The 12,804-nt window shown below is 37.1% G+C and overlaps 1 long non-coding RNA gene across 1 annotated transcript; it reads left to right on the forward strand.

The window, feature by feature from the left end:
- The first annotated feature begins 11,979 nt into the window (after positions 1-11,979).
- LOC110674391 lies at positions 11,980-12,462 on the forward strand. Its single transcript, XR_002498820.1, has 2 exons — positions 11,980-12,371; positions 12,430-12,462. It is a non-coding gene; the product is annotated as an uncharacterized LOC110674391 (long non-coding RNA).
- Positions 12,463-12,804: the final 342 nt, after the last annotated feature.

A 12,804-nucleotide genomic window follows, 5' to 3' on the forward strand; every position in this document is an offset into this window, starting at 1 on the left:
GGGTGTCCTCGTGATGTTACGGCTCAATCAAAATTTGTAGAATATTCATACAAAATGCGTTACGAGGGGGTGGGTGGGTGTCAAAACTGGCCATTTTTGGCGTTATGAAATAAATGAATGAACCCTTACGAAATATTTGAAGTTAGATGAGGGATAGGCTAATATTTTCAAAGCTGAACCATCACTTCGACATCTGGTGGCTAGTAGGAGAACCGTCATAAAAGAGGTTGGGTTGAGAACGCACCGTGTGTAGCATAGGAAAGAGCACACATATTAAACTTTTTCTCGGAATAGTTATGTTGTAGACGATCAGAGAGCATTGAAAAACATGATAAACTTTTTTTCCTTCGAAAATGTACAGATCCGGTCAGTGCTCATGTACGATTAGTGGGATAAAATTGGAAAATTGGTGTTTGGCTACATCGGTTATAAACTTCCGGATTCTTTGTTTGTGGTTAAATTTGTTATGAAATCACGCGTATCGCAAGAATAAAGGGTCGAAATGATTATGCCAATGGAAAATAGTTTAATAATTAATTGATTATGAGCTAATTTTTGGGTCAAAAAATTGAATTTAAGACGTAAACAAACATTCCCAATGACATTTCTCTCCTTCTTCCCTAGCGACCTCTATGATGGTGGCGCATTAAATTTGCCTATTCCACGGAGGCATGCAAGTCGATTCTGACCGACCATTTCAAAAATATCTGAAACATTGCACAGTTTTTCAGTTCCATCTAAATCGTCATTTTCCGATATCAAATCTTCAAGTTGAGTCACGACTAACTTTTCAAAAGGGTGTATGTGAAAATGGTTCAAAAATATTCAAAAAGCTGCACAGCAAAAACGGTTCGTTCGATTGTTAGACAACTAAAGAAACAAAGTTAGACAACTAAATAAAGATTCCAAAAAAAAAATACACACATTAAAAATTTTTTTTTTTTGCATTAAAAAACATAATTTTTGACACAAAAACTCAAATATCTCAAAACCCTATCGGAATACCAACGTAATTTTTTGAGGGAAAACGGTCCATTATATTAGCTATCTACCATAAAAATTTGGTGATGGTAAACCAATAAACAAAAAAGTTATGACATTTCAAACATGTCACAATTTTCACATTTAGTAGAATTTTTTTTTTTTCGGTGTAAATTATTACGGGAACCGCAGTTTGTTGCTGATTTTATTGTTAAGGGCCTTGCGTGAATTAAACAAGTCGTTTTCATGTATTCATTAGTATTATGTATATTATATGTATTAATATTATGTATATGTATAAATATTATATGTATATGTATATATGTATAAATTAAAATGAATTAACAGATTACACTAAAATTTTTTTTTTACCAGGATATTTTTTTTAGAGTATGATCGATGAGTTTCTAAATGTTATATCTTCTTCTTTCTGGCGTTGCGTCCCAACTGGGACAAAGTCTGCTTCTCAGATTAGTGTTCTTATGAGCACTTCCACAGTTATTAACGGAGAGCTTTCTTTGCCGATTGACCATTTTTGGATGTGTATTTCGTGTGGCAGGTACGAAGATACTCTATGCCCTGGGAATCGAGAAAATTTCCTTTACGAAAAGATCCTCGACCAGTGGGATTCGAACCCACGACCCTCAGCATGGTCATGCTGAATAGCTGCGCGTTTACCACTACGGCTATCTGGGCCCCATGTTATAGAAATGTTATATATAAACTTTAAAAGTTTTGGATTTGGGTATGCGTTATGAGATCATGAAAACATTTTATTAATACTTATTTATTTATTTATTGTTATTCAATGTTTTTACAATATCGAACACTTTTGCATCATTATCAGTACAGTTCGAGTATAGTTTTGCTTTAATTTTATTTTCTGACAATGGAATGAAACAGTGAAATTTTTGGGTTCCTTGGATCGTTTTCGCGTTATTATATTGCTCGCTGAGCTCTGATGCCGTTAATTCGTACTCTTCAGTAGTAGTAAAACAAAATGATAATTTTGTTAAATCTTCTTCTTTTCTGCGATTCGCCCAATCAAATAGTTCTTTTGCAGTTTTAATTGGATGCTCATGTTCTTTGGCTAAACTTGCTCTTGTGGCCATGCGCTTTATGGTTCCTCCAATAGCATCACAAGGACCTTTGCCATGTGACGTAGCAAAGAAATGCCATTCTGCATCAATTCCGTACTTTGATTTAAATTGACATAGGCTCGAAAAATTCTTACGGTTTTTGTACTGCGATGCTGCTCCATCAGACATGAAATATATCTTTCTGATTTCTTTATCCTTATCAACGCGTAAAAAGTTAATCATTCTGGCAATGAACAAATTTACAGATACTGAGTCGTGTCTTAAATCTTCGGAAATTACAATAAAACTAAAATGTTCAATTTGCGTACTTCCATTGAAATAAATAACGAATGGATGAATTGTAGCTTGTTGTACGTTCCAGTGATGGGACTGCACTTCATCTTGCAATACAAAGCTATAGTTTTCAGAAAAATCACAAATGACTAAAAATTCACCATCTTGTAATGTATTTTTCGTATTTTTTAAAAAGCGGGATTGCTCTGTTTTAATAAAGTCGTGAGGAATTAAACTTTCTAATTTCAAGCAAAAAAATGACACAAACTCATCTACAGGTTTTACAATAGTTTCTAGGTCACACCTATCCGTGGTCACCCATTGCTCAAATGATAACTGATCAATATAATTTTCTTCAAACTCAGCGAATAAAGTATTTTCCAATGATGAAGAATCTGGACAATCCGAACAAGATCGTAGATAGCAATTTGATGTTGTATTTTCACACAAAAGACTACCAGTTAGCATTTGAATATCCTTTGATAAATTGATTCTTTTCAAACTATGTAAGATTAGGTTAATATTTCCGTGTGTTGTGCACACACAAACATTATGTGTTCCTGAATTGGATAGAAGCTTGCATTGCCTTGGACGAAGGCTTGCAAATGAGGAAAAACCTACCTTAATATTTTCGTTAATTTACTTGAAGCGTTTATACGCTTCTTTCAAAGTAGTCATCATTAATCGTTTTTGGATTGCTTGACGCTTTCCATCTTTTTTTACAGATACCGTCGATGGGAGTGACAATGGGTCTGGGGGGTGAGATTGGGTCAAAACGGAAAAATATGTTTTGTGAAATATTTCAGCTAATAACGCTGATATTACTAATATTAATAATTCATGTGTTAGGGAACATCTTATTACACATAATTCATAACAATATACATTTTTAGATATAGTAGTTTTCGTTTACTACATCAATAAACTTGCATGTTGAAACTAGATAATATTTACAACATTAAATTTCTCCTGTACAAAGTATCACGCATGTACTCTAGCCTCTATCGTTGTATTAGTAGAATGTTGAAAGTCTTCACAGGTATTTTCCGGAATCTGTTTGATTTTCCCACAAAAAAAAATGGGGTGGGTAATGTCTTTTACTTTACCGCGGGGTTGACGTAGAACTACGATGATTAATAATTTGATTTGTCATGTGTATGAATTTGTAAGTGTACTAGTTTTGTGTTGTTATTGATCGGATGAAGTTTTCAGAAGTTAACTCTTTTTGGACTCATTTTGGTAGTCCTGAAAAGAACCATTTGTCGTTCTGTGGTTCCGAAAACCAGTGTTTGGTGTTCCAGGAATAATGCCAGATGATTGAATTTGTTTGTTTGGTCGTTGCTTCCTTGTGTTGCTTGGTTGGGTGATCGGTTTCTGGCTCCAGCTGTAGTTCGCCAAACTCCTCCAGTAGATTAGATGTTTGATAGCTCGGGTGCTTCGATCGTTAGAATCGATAGAATCGGTCCAGTGCTTTGGTTTGTAGCAATATCCATTGCATGAGCATTTAGGCTCTGTACATTGATACTCATCAATATGCAGGCTTGGCCGCTATGATCCAGTATTTCACGCAGTTCGTCTCAAAGCGTCACTAATCGATGATTGCCTAAGCGCTGCAGCTCATTCCTCAAGTCAACCCTCTTGGGAGAATTGCTGCTTTTGGCATGATGGAACTTAAAAATATTGAAAGAGTTTGTCAAAAATAGTCCTTGCAATGAAGTAACCCGTGACAAACAAACATATACCAATTGCTGATCCTGGCTTTTGTCATAGTCGTACACGACCTCGGGGAAAGTTCCACCTTGCGACTTATGAACAGTAAAAGCACAGGCACTAACCATCGGGAACTGAATGCGTTTGCAGTTGATTATGCCACACAGTTTGAAAGTAAAATAAAAATTCTCTATACAGGAGTGAAATTGGAATTTCAAAACCAAGAGCCTTACGTTGGCATGAAATATTTTGAACTCTTATAACTGTTTGCTGGTTTAACGAAATTCCTTGAATGGCACCGCAATTGAAAGACAAGACATCGAAGGGTCATGTCGTCTACTGAATCCCACATACCTGTCCAAATAGTTTAATAACTGTTTTAAAATAGAACGTTGATTTCAGGCAAATTTATAAGTAGGGGTGCTAGAGAAAATTTGACGTCATTTGCTTTCCATTCTCCGCTTGGATCGCATCTCAGCAGGCGACAGATCGGCTTGCTCTGACCGGGCGTGCTTCTCAGGCACAGACATCGATAGCAAAGGACCTCCCCGTTTGTCTTGCTTCGCTCAAATCAAACTGTCGAGCGAGCGAGAGAAGATGCCGTCCGAAGCCAAAGTCATCACCGCTGCCACCGCCAAGAAGAAGAAGAAGAAGAAGAAGAGCAAGCAGTCCACAGGAAAATTTGCGGTCGAACTGTGAACACGGTCGGGCAAGTCATTCTCGCTTTGTGATTCACCGCTTGTTTGCGTTCACCCAGCCATCGTCATCGCCGCCATCATCAGATTTCGACTTAAGCCCGGTGATACCTGTTACTGTTGTGCGCCATCCACGCCACGAAACTTTCGGTTCGTCGTATAAGCAAATATGCTCAAATTTATACATTTGAGTTGAGGATTCCCCGTTTGACCATGGCAATCAACTGATAACATCCCGCAGTGTTATTTATCTGTAAGAGCATCAAAGCTAACAAAGCCATCGGCCCTTTTCAGGGCCATCAAATTTGTGGAAAAGAGTTAAAAGAGAAATATTTCCGACTTTATATATGACTTCTTATATTCCTAAATCAATTTCACAGCTACATACAAAATTTCATTTGTCATGAATAATTTATGGCTCAACCATTTGAGATTGTACTCGCGGACGCTGCTGCAGTGCCGTCGGGGTGAGTGCTCAACATTCCACAACGATTGTAAAATAGAGTGCCATTTCCAACAGCGTCTTTGAAATCCATATTTTATGGGAACACTTGGTTAGCAAAATTATCACATGTAACAAAATTGCGACATATTAAGAATGCTTTTGAAAAGACATTCTCATTGAACAATTGTAATAATTTTGGCACCCATGGATCAGAAATTTACCGTCATAATAAAGAAAACGATTGATTATCAATAGCTCGTATTGAATATTTAGTTAATATCAACCCTTCCAGCAATTCATGTTCGACCAATTTCTCACGCAGTAGCATTCTCCGCAATTTTCAAGTAATTCCAAGCCCAACAAATTATTGGCACATACCCATTTCCCAGATTGGTCGATCAGAAAGCGAAGAGCACAAAAGGGAGGAGCATCATCTGCTATTCTGAGGTTATGAAAAATGCTTCCTTCGTCGGATCCAGTTTCATTCCAATTCCGCTTTCGAGCTGGTAAGAGCTCCTCCGAACTTGCTCAGCGAGAAGTACCTCGATGCTAGAAATCTGCTGAGCTTCAAGCTGCCAATCCAGCATCTGGTTTGTGAAATCGCTCAAGATTTCTAGGTTGACCGATCCGCGCTTCTAGATTTCGACTCGTGGTCACAGCATCCAAGCTCAATCGGCCCTTTTCAGGGCCAACATACGTTCATAAAAGGGTTTATTGGATGATATTTACTGATTTATCTATAATGATCTAAATATCGCGGTATACTACAATTTGGTTCACATAATTTACCCCACATAATTACATGAATTTGAGAATTTACCGCTGCAGCGCCGTCGGACCGTAATAACATCATACTACTCAGCATTGTATGGTATTTCTAACAGCATCGTTGATTTATTATATAATGGGGGAACACTTCCTAAATTCTCGAGTATGGATATTGGAAAATGTATTAAAATTGCGACAGATTTTAAATACTGTTCTACAAACTGTTTCCTGACCCATTGTAATGAGCAACTATTGATCTGAAATTTTTCTACATGTTAGTCTATTGCAAATGTCATAGTATATAAATCAGAACACATTGAACATTGATCAGAAATATTTAAAATTTGCACGAAACCAAAACATGCGTGATTTTAATTAATTGTAAGCTATTAAAATAATGTTGATATTTTTACTGTCCATTCGAACGCGCATGTGAATTTTCCAAGGTATGTAAATCCCTAACCAAGACATCAACTTCATGTATCTTATCCAAGATTGGTCAATCAGAAGAAGGCGAAGAATACGAAAGGGAGGAGCATCTTCTGCAATTCAAATTATGTAAAACATACTATCTTCGACAGATTCGGTTCATTTAAGGGACGAATGACCTTCGGATTAAAATCCCTCTGTAACAACAACTGGATTCGGTTCATTTCATTTACACTTTCGAGCTAGTAAGAACTTCTCGTGATAAACACAGTATAGCTAGTAATATTTCTTAATGTGCTTACCACATACTTGCTATAATCTCTTAATTCATCTCGTAGCATCATACAATATCTGATTTATCACGAATAATCGACAATACGGCAATTTGAGGATGGTCCGAGAACGCTGCTGCAGTGCCGTCGGGATGCAATAACAGCATAATGCTCATCCTATACGTCCCTTGCCAAGACATCAATTTCATATAGCCTATTTCTCAGATTAACGCAATAGACAACATGTAGAAAAATAAATTCAGATCAATAGTTGCTCATTACAATTGAAGAAACAGTTTATTGAATAGTATTTAAAATTTGTCGCAATTTTAATACATTTTCCAATTTCCGCACTCGAGATTTTTGGAAGCGGGGGCCATGACTGGTCCTGGCTGGAAATATTCGTGGGGAGAAACTCGACCCTTTGCTGCAGGAATTTCATTAACAACTCTTTGGTAAAATAGAAATTTTCCGTGGAAAATTCTGCTAAAAGTGAACTTTTTCAAAACAACTCTTATTGATTGGAATATCTATCAACAACTCTTTGTTAAGTAAAATCATCCTAAATAACTCTTTGCTCCATCGCCAAACCAAACCATTTCATTGAGTTCATCAAGTACAAGAATATGAATGGTAAGGAGAGGCAGATGGTGTATATTTCGCTGGCGTTACTTTCCAACAAGTCACCGGTTGGCGCTGACTACTATTCCGTCCACTGAATGATTTTCAGTTGTTGCTTTCGCTTCGTTGCTCTCTGGTTCTGTTCGCTACTCGCACACTGCTGTGGCTTTCACGCGCTCTTCTTTGCTGCTCCGCTGCTTGATCCGTTCGTTATGCCGTTCGATCTGTGAATGAGCTGGAAGCAGAACAACCAGTGGTTTTATTTAGGAACGTTCCGATACTTCCGATATATCGGAATATCGATATTTTGCTTTCGATATTCGATATTTTGGTATCGATATTTTCTATTCAATATATCGGTGGTATCGATATTTCCTTCCTATATATCGTAAACTAAAATATAGAAAACAATTGTAGGGTTTTAGCATTAGCACTAGCATGTAGGTGGTATAGTCCTAGACCGCTGTATGAGGGTTGCCTCCTTCTCGACAGTTACCATAGACAAAGTTTTGAGAGAAATATCCCTTTTAGAAGAAATTGACGCATCCTTCAGCAGTTGAGAATTGGACATGGCCAAGATGTCCTTGCAAAAGGATATGAAAAGATAATTGACCGGATACCTATTTACATCCAGAAAACTCGTCTGATTGGTACGCGAAATCTGCGTACATAAAAATTATTTAACGATCTGACGAGAGTCGCAAGCTCTAAGTGAAAAATAATTGTATTTCCATTACATATTTCTTGTTTAAATTCGAGACATAAATTAGATTTGGAGAAAATCCAGAGTAGTTTCCGTTCGAATTGTACTATAATGTTTGTTAACAGAAGATATTTTTGTAATTGTCGGACAATAAAGCGATTATCTTGAGTTCAAAAATTTTTTGGGTCGAATTTAAGGGTACTAAACGGCAAGTCACTAAGCAATATAGGAATTTTGCTCCATTGAAATATATCATATGATATTCCGATATATCGATATCTTGAATCAATATATCGGTGGTATCGATACTTTGTTTCGATAATCGTATCGAATCAAATATCGATACTTTGCAATATCGGAACGTCCCTAGTTTTATTTGCTCGAGCTCCGTTCATCGATGGCGAGTGGTGGGGTTCTCGCTTGGTTGTTTCGTCACTCCGTTCGCTACTCGCACACGATTGGTTATTGCTTTCGCGCTATTTTCGTTGATGGGTGTGATTCTCTGCTGAGAAAATAAAAACTGCAACTCTTTTGATTTTTCATGCAAAATGACCGACTTTGATAAACTATATCTCAGTTATTTATGGACCAATTTGAATGAAATTTTCACAGAATATCAGAAATAACTTAAATTTTAACATATATTTTTGAGTGATTTTTCCAATCACACGTCGAAAAGCAGTAACGGTTTGACTAAAGTGAATTTTTTGACGATATTTTATAATTGACATAACTAAACACATTGAAGGAATAGCTTCATGGTATCTTCAGCAAATTTGTAGATTTTGACGAGATGAATAAGGTTGCTTTGACAGTTTTTGTGTAAGGCTATCAGATTTTAAGATAAAAAGTTTTGATTTTTTCGTCCAAAATTACAGTTTAGACAAACCGTTATTACTTATAAACTTGTGATTGGAAAAATTATTCAAAATATATGTTAAAATTCAAGTTACATCTGATGTTCTGTGGAAGTTTCATTCGAAAATATTTCCATAAATAACTCAGATCTAACTTACCAAAGCTGGTCATTTTGTATGGAAAATCGAAAAAGTTGCAAATGCCTGTGAATAAGTTGGGGCCTTCCTTAGCCGAGTGGTTAGAGTCCGCGGCTACAAAGCAAAGCCATGCTGAAGGTGTCTGGGTTCGATTCCCGGTCGGTCCAGGATCTTTTCGTAATGGAAATTTTCTTACCTTCCCTGGGCATAGAGTATAATCGTACCTGCCACACGATATACGAATGCAAAAATGGAAACTTTGACAAAGAAAGCTCTCAGTTAATAACTGTGGAAGTGTCATAATAACACTAAGCTGAGAAGCAGGCTCTGTCCCAGTGAGGACGTTAATGCACAACAGCAACAGGGTAGCGGATCACAGGGATTTAGTTGAAATCTGGAAACGTAGCTCATTCTTGAAATCTTGAGCGATTTCACAAACCAGATTCTGTATTAACTGCTCAGCAGGCTTCCAGCAGCGAGGTGCTTCTCGCTAAGCAAGTTCGGAGGAGCTCTTACCAGCTCGAAAGCGGAATGGAGTGAAACTGAATCCAACGAAGGCAGCATGTTTTATAACCTTGGAATAGCAGATGATGCTCCTCCCTTTTGTGCTCTTTGCTTTCTGATCGACCAATCTGGGAAATGGGTATATGCTAATAAAGTGTTGGGCTTGGAATTACTTGAAAATTGCGGAAAATATTAATACGTGAGAAATTGGTCGAACATGAATTGTAGGAATGATTGGCATTCCCTAAATATTCAATACGAGCTATTGATAATTAATAGTTTTCTTTATTATGACGGTAAATTTCTGATCCATGGGTGCCAAAATTATAACACTTGGAGAAACTTTAAAGTAGATGGAGTACCGTGTACCTTTTAATTCCGCTCCTAAATGCTTATCTTTGACAGATACGCGTATTTCGACTACCACTTGCAGTCTTCTTCAGTGTCAATTACTCGTATCCACTGAAGAAATCGTCGCATCTCTCTACCTTAAATACTAACACCAGATAAGTACCTACACAATCAAACTACCAAGGAAAAAATTCGACAGGAGTATACCTGTTATGTCTTGGTCAAAAATTGAAAAGGGGGATAATAATAATTATACAAATCCCTAACTATCCACCTATGTATTCAAGCTCGTTTATATTTCTTAGGTACAAACTTAAACAGCCTTGATTGTCCGTTTCCTTGATCCCTATTAAGAAGTAGTGAAGGCTTTTGTTTTTAAATTTCTAAACTTTCAGCTACATCTAGTTTCCAAGATGAATATACGCTTCGTACGATGTCTATGTTATCGCTTGTCATTTGATGTCCATCCTGGAAAACATGTTCGGCTAGGCTTAACGGATATAGGAATAGTACAATACAAGCAGTAGTAGATAAGAGAGCAAGGGATAAATATAGGAAAAGTATGACAACACTTACTGCCGAAAAAGAGGATTTAAAAAGAGTAGCGGTGAATTTTGATATCAAGATTACACAGCCTTTGGCTAAGAAATTTCGAAAATATGGAGTAGATTTGGTTTTCAGCAGTAGGAGTAGTCAGCTTAAATCTAGATTAGGATCAACAAAGGATAAAATTAATAAACTGAATAGAGCAGGAGTATATAAAATTTCATGCCCCCATTGTAATAAAATCTATATAGGACAAACAAAACGAACTCTAGAAATAAGATTCAAAGAACATATTGCTGAGGTAAAAAAAGCGGACAAGGAATTAGAAAAGGGATTAGCGTATGATTTTAAATCAAAAGTGTCTGAACATGTTTTCCAGGATGGACATCAAATGACAAGCGATAACATAGACATCGTACGAAGCGTATCTTCATCTTGGAAACTAGATGTAGCTGAAAGTTTAGAAATTTACAAACAAAAGCCTTCACTACTTCTTAATAGGGATCAAGGAAATGGACAATCAAGGCTGTTTAAGTTTGTACCTAAGAAATATAAACGAGCTTGTATACATAGGTGGATAGTTAGGGATTTGTATAATTATTATTATCCCCCTTTTCAATTTTTGACCAAGACATAACAGGTATACTCCTGTCGAAATTTTTCCTAGGTAGTTTGATTGTGTAGGTACTTATCTGGTGTTAGTATTTAAGGTAGAGAGATGCGACGATTTCTTCAGTGGATACGAGTAACTGACACTGAAGAAGACTGCAAGTGGTAGTCGAAATACGCGTATCTGTCAAAGATAAGCATTTAGGAGCGGAATTAAAAGGTACACGGTACTCCATCTACTTCAAAGTTTCTCTATTTGAGATTCTGCTCAGAGGATTCGAACATTCATTAAAGAGTTATAACAGTTGTTCAATGAGAATGTCTTTTCAAAAGCATTTTAAATATGTCGCAATTTTGTTACATGGGATAATTTTGCTAATCAAAGTGTCCCCATAATATATGGAACATAAAAGACGCTGTTGGAAAAGCCACTCTACATTACAATCGTTGTGAAATGTTCACTGAGGAAACGAAACGTATGAGGTACATAAGATTTTCTTATGGAATAACGACATAAGAAGTATTTTATTTTTCATTCGAGAATCTTGTAAAATTCCATTGCAGACTTCTGAAACAATAGTCATTACATAGACAGATATAATTTCATAAGAAACTCGTTTTGGTTATCATACGCATTGATCATTGGCTTTCATAGGACAATCTAATGAAGTACGATTTCTTAACAATTTCATACGAAAATCTTATGAATTACGTGGAGTGATGGTAATAACATAATATTCACGATAGAGATTCATAAGCGCGCTTATGACAATTATTATTAACACTTGTGAAAAACAGTCGACTTCCTATCAGAAAACACGTAAGAATTTCATACGAATTTCTTATGGAATAAAGACATAAGAAGCATCTAATGAGATTCATAAGAAAAACTTGTGAACTTCCATCGATCATTGCGTTCATAATATAAATGGGTAAAATATCATAAGATACTCTTATGAAGGATCATAGATTGTAACCGCTCGCGTAGCGAAGCCTTAGAAGTGGTCCGAAGCAATCCAGCTCAAAGCGCTTCATAACTCAATCTGGATTAATTGAGCGTTACCTCACGTAACGCATCCAAATTAGTCCGACTGTTATTCTAGCACGGACAGAAACCAAGCCACGCGAACCGTTTGCTTTTATTTTTGAGCACAGAAATGCTACTCTCAGAATTCTCTCAAATTAATTAACTGGATTAACCAATCAGGAGGCGACACACTTTGGCGCAATCCTTTCCAGAGGTCTACTGAAACCTCAAAGGCAGGCACACGATCATTCCAAAATCGACCCTATAGTGAGTGAGTTCAAACAATAGAAAATATTCCAAATCTAAAATTCAATTGTGCGGTGTGATAGTTAAATTGCAACGGTAAATCACTTGTGAATTTGAATTAGAAAATTATATTAAATTTAATTCTTTTCCATAGTGGCACAGTGAGTGCATTTGCAAAGATAAAATATAAGCCAGCTAAAAAGTGAGCTTTAATAGTACAGGCCAAAACCTTCGAACGAAGGTTTTTATTACGGGCAGGTCCAAATCGGAAGTGGCCACGAGAAAAGACGGCACTCCCGTCGAACAAGCCGCCGCCTCGTGGGCGTTGGTCCCAAGCTCCATTTTGGACCACGCTCCCCATTCCACCCCATTGTTGGGGGAACAATACCGGTGCGTCGCCACATGCTTCGTAGGGGTCCCAGCAAACACCCTGAACGTGACTGGCCCTACGCGATCCTTCACCGGCGCCGTCGCGCTAGCCCCGCTGCAACCAGGTGTGCAGTGAGACGTGTGAAGACCAGCGTTCATC

This window comes from Aedes aegypti, chromosome 1, assembly GCF_002204515.2.
Source record: "Aedes aegypti strain LVP_AGWG chromosome 1, AaegL5.0 Primary Assembly, whole genome shotgun sequence".
Taxonomy (NCBI): Eukaryota; Metazoa; Arthropoda; class Insecta; order Diptera; family Culicidae; genus Aedes; species Aedes aegypti.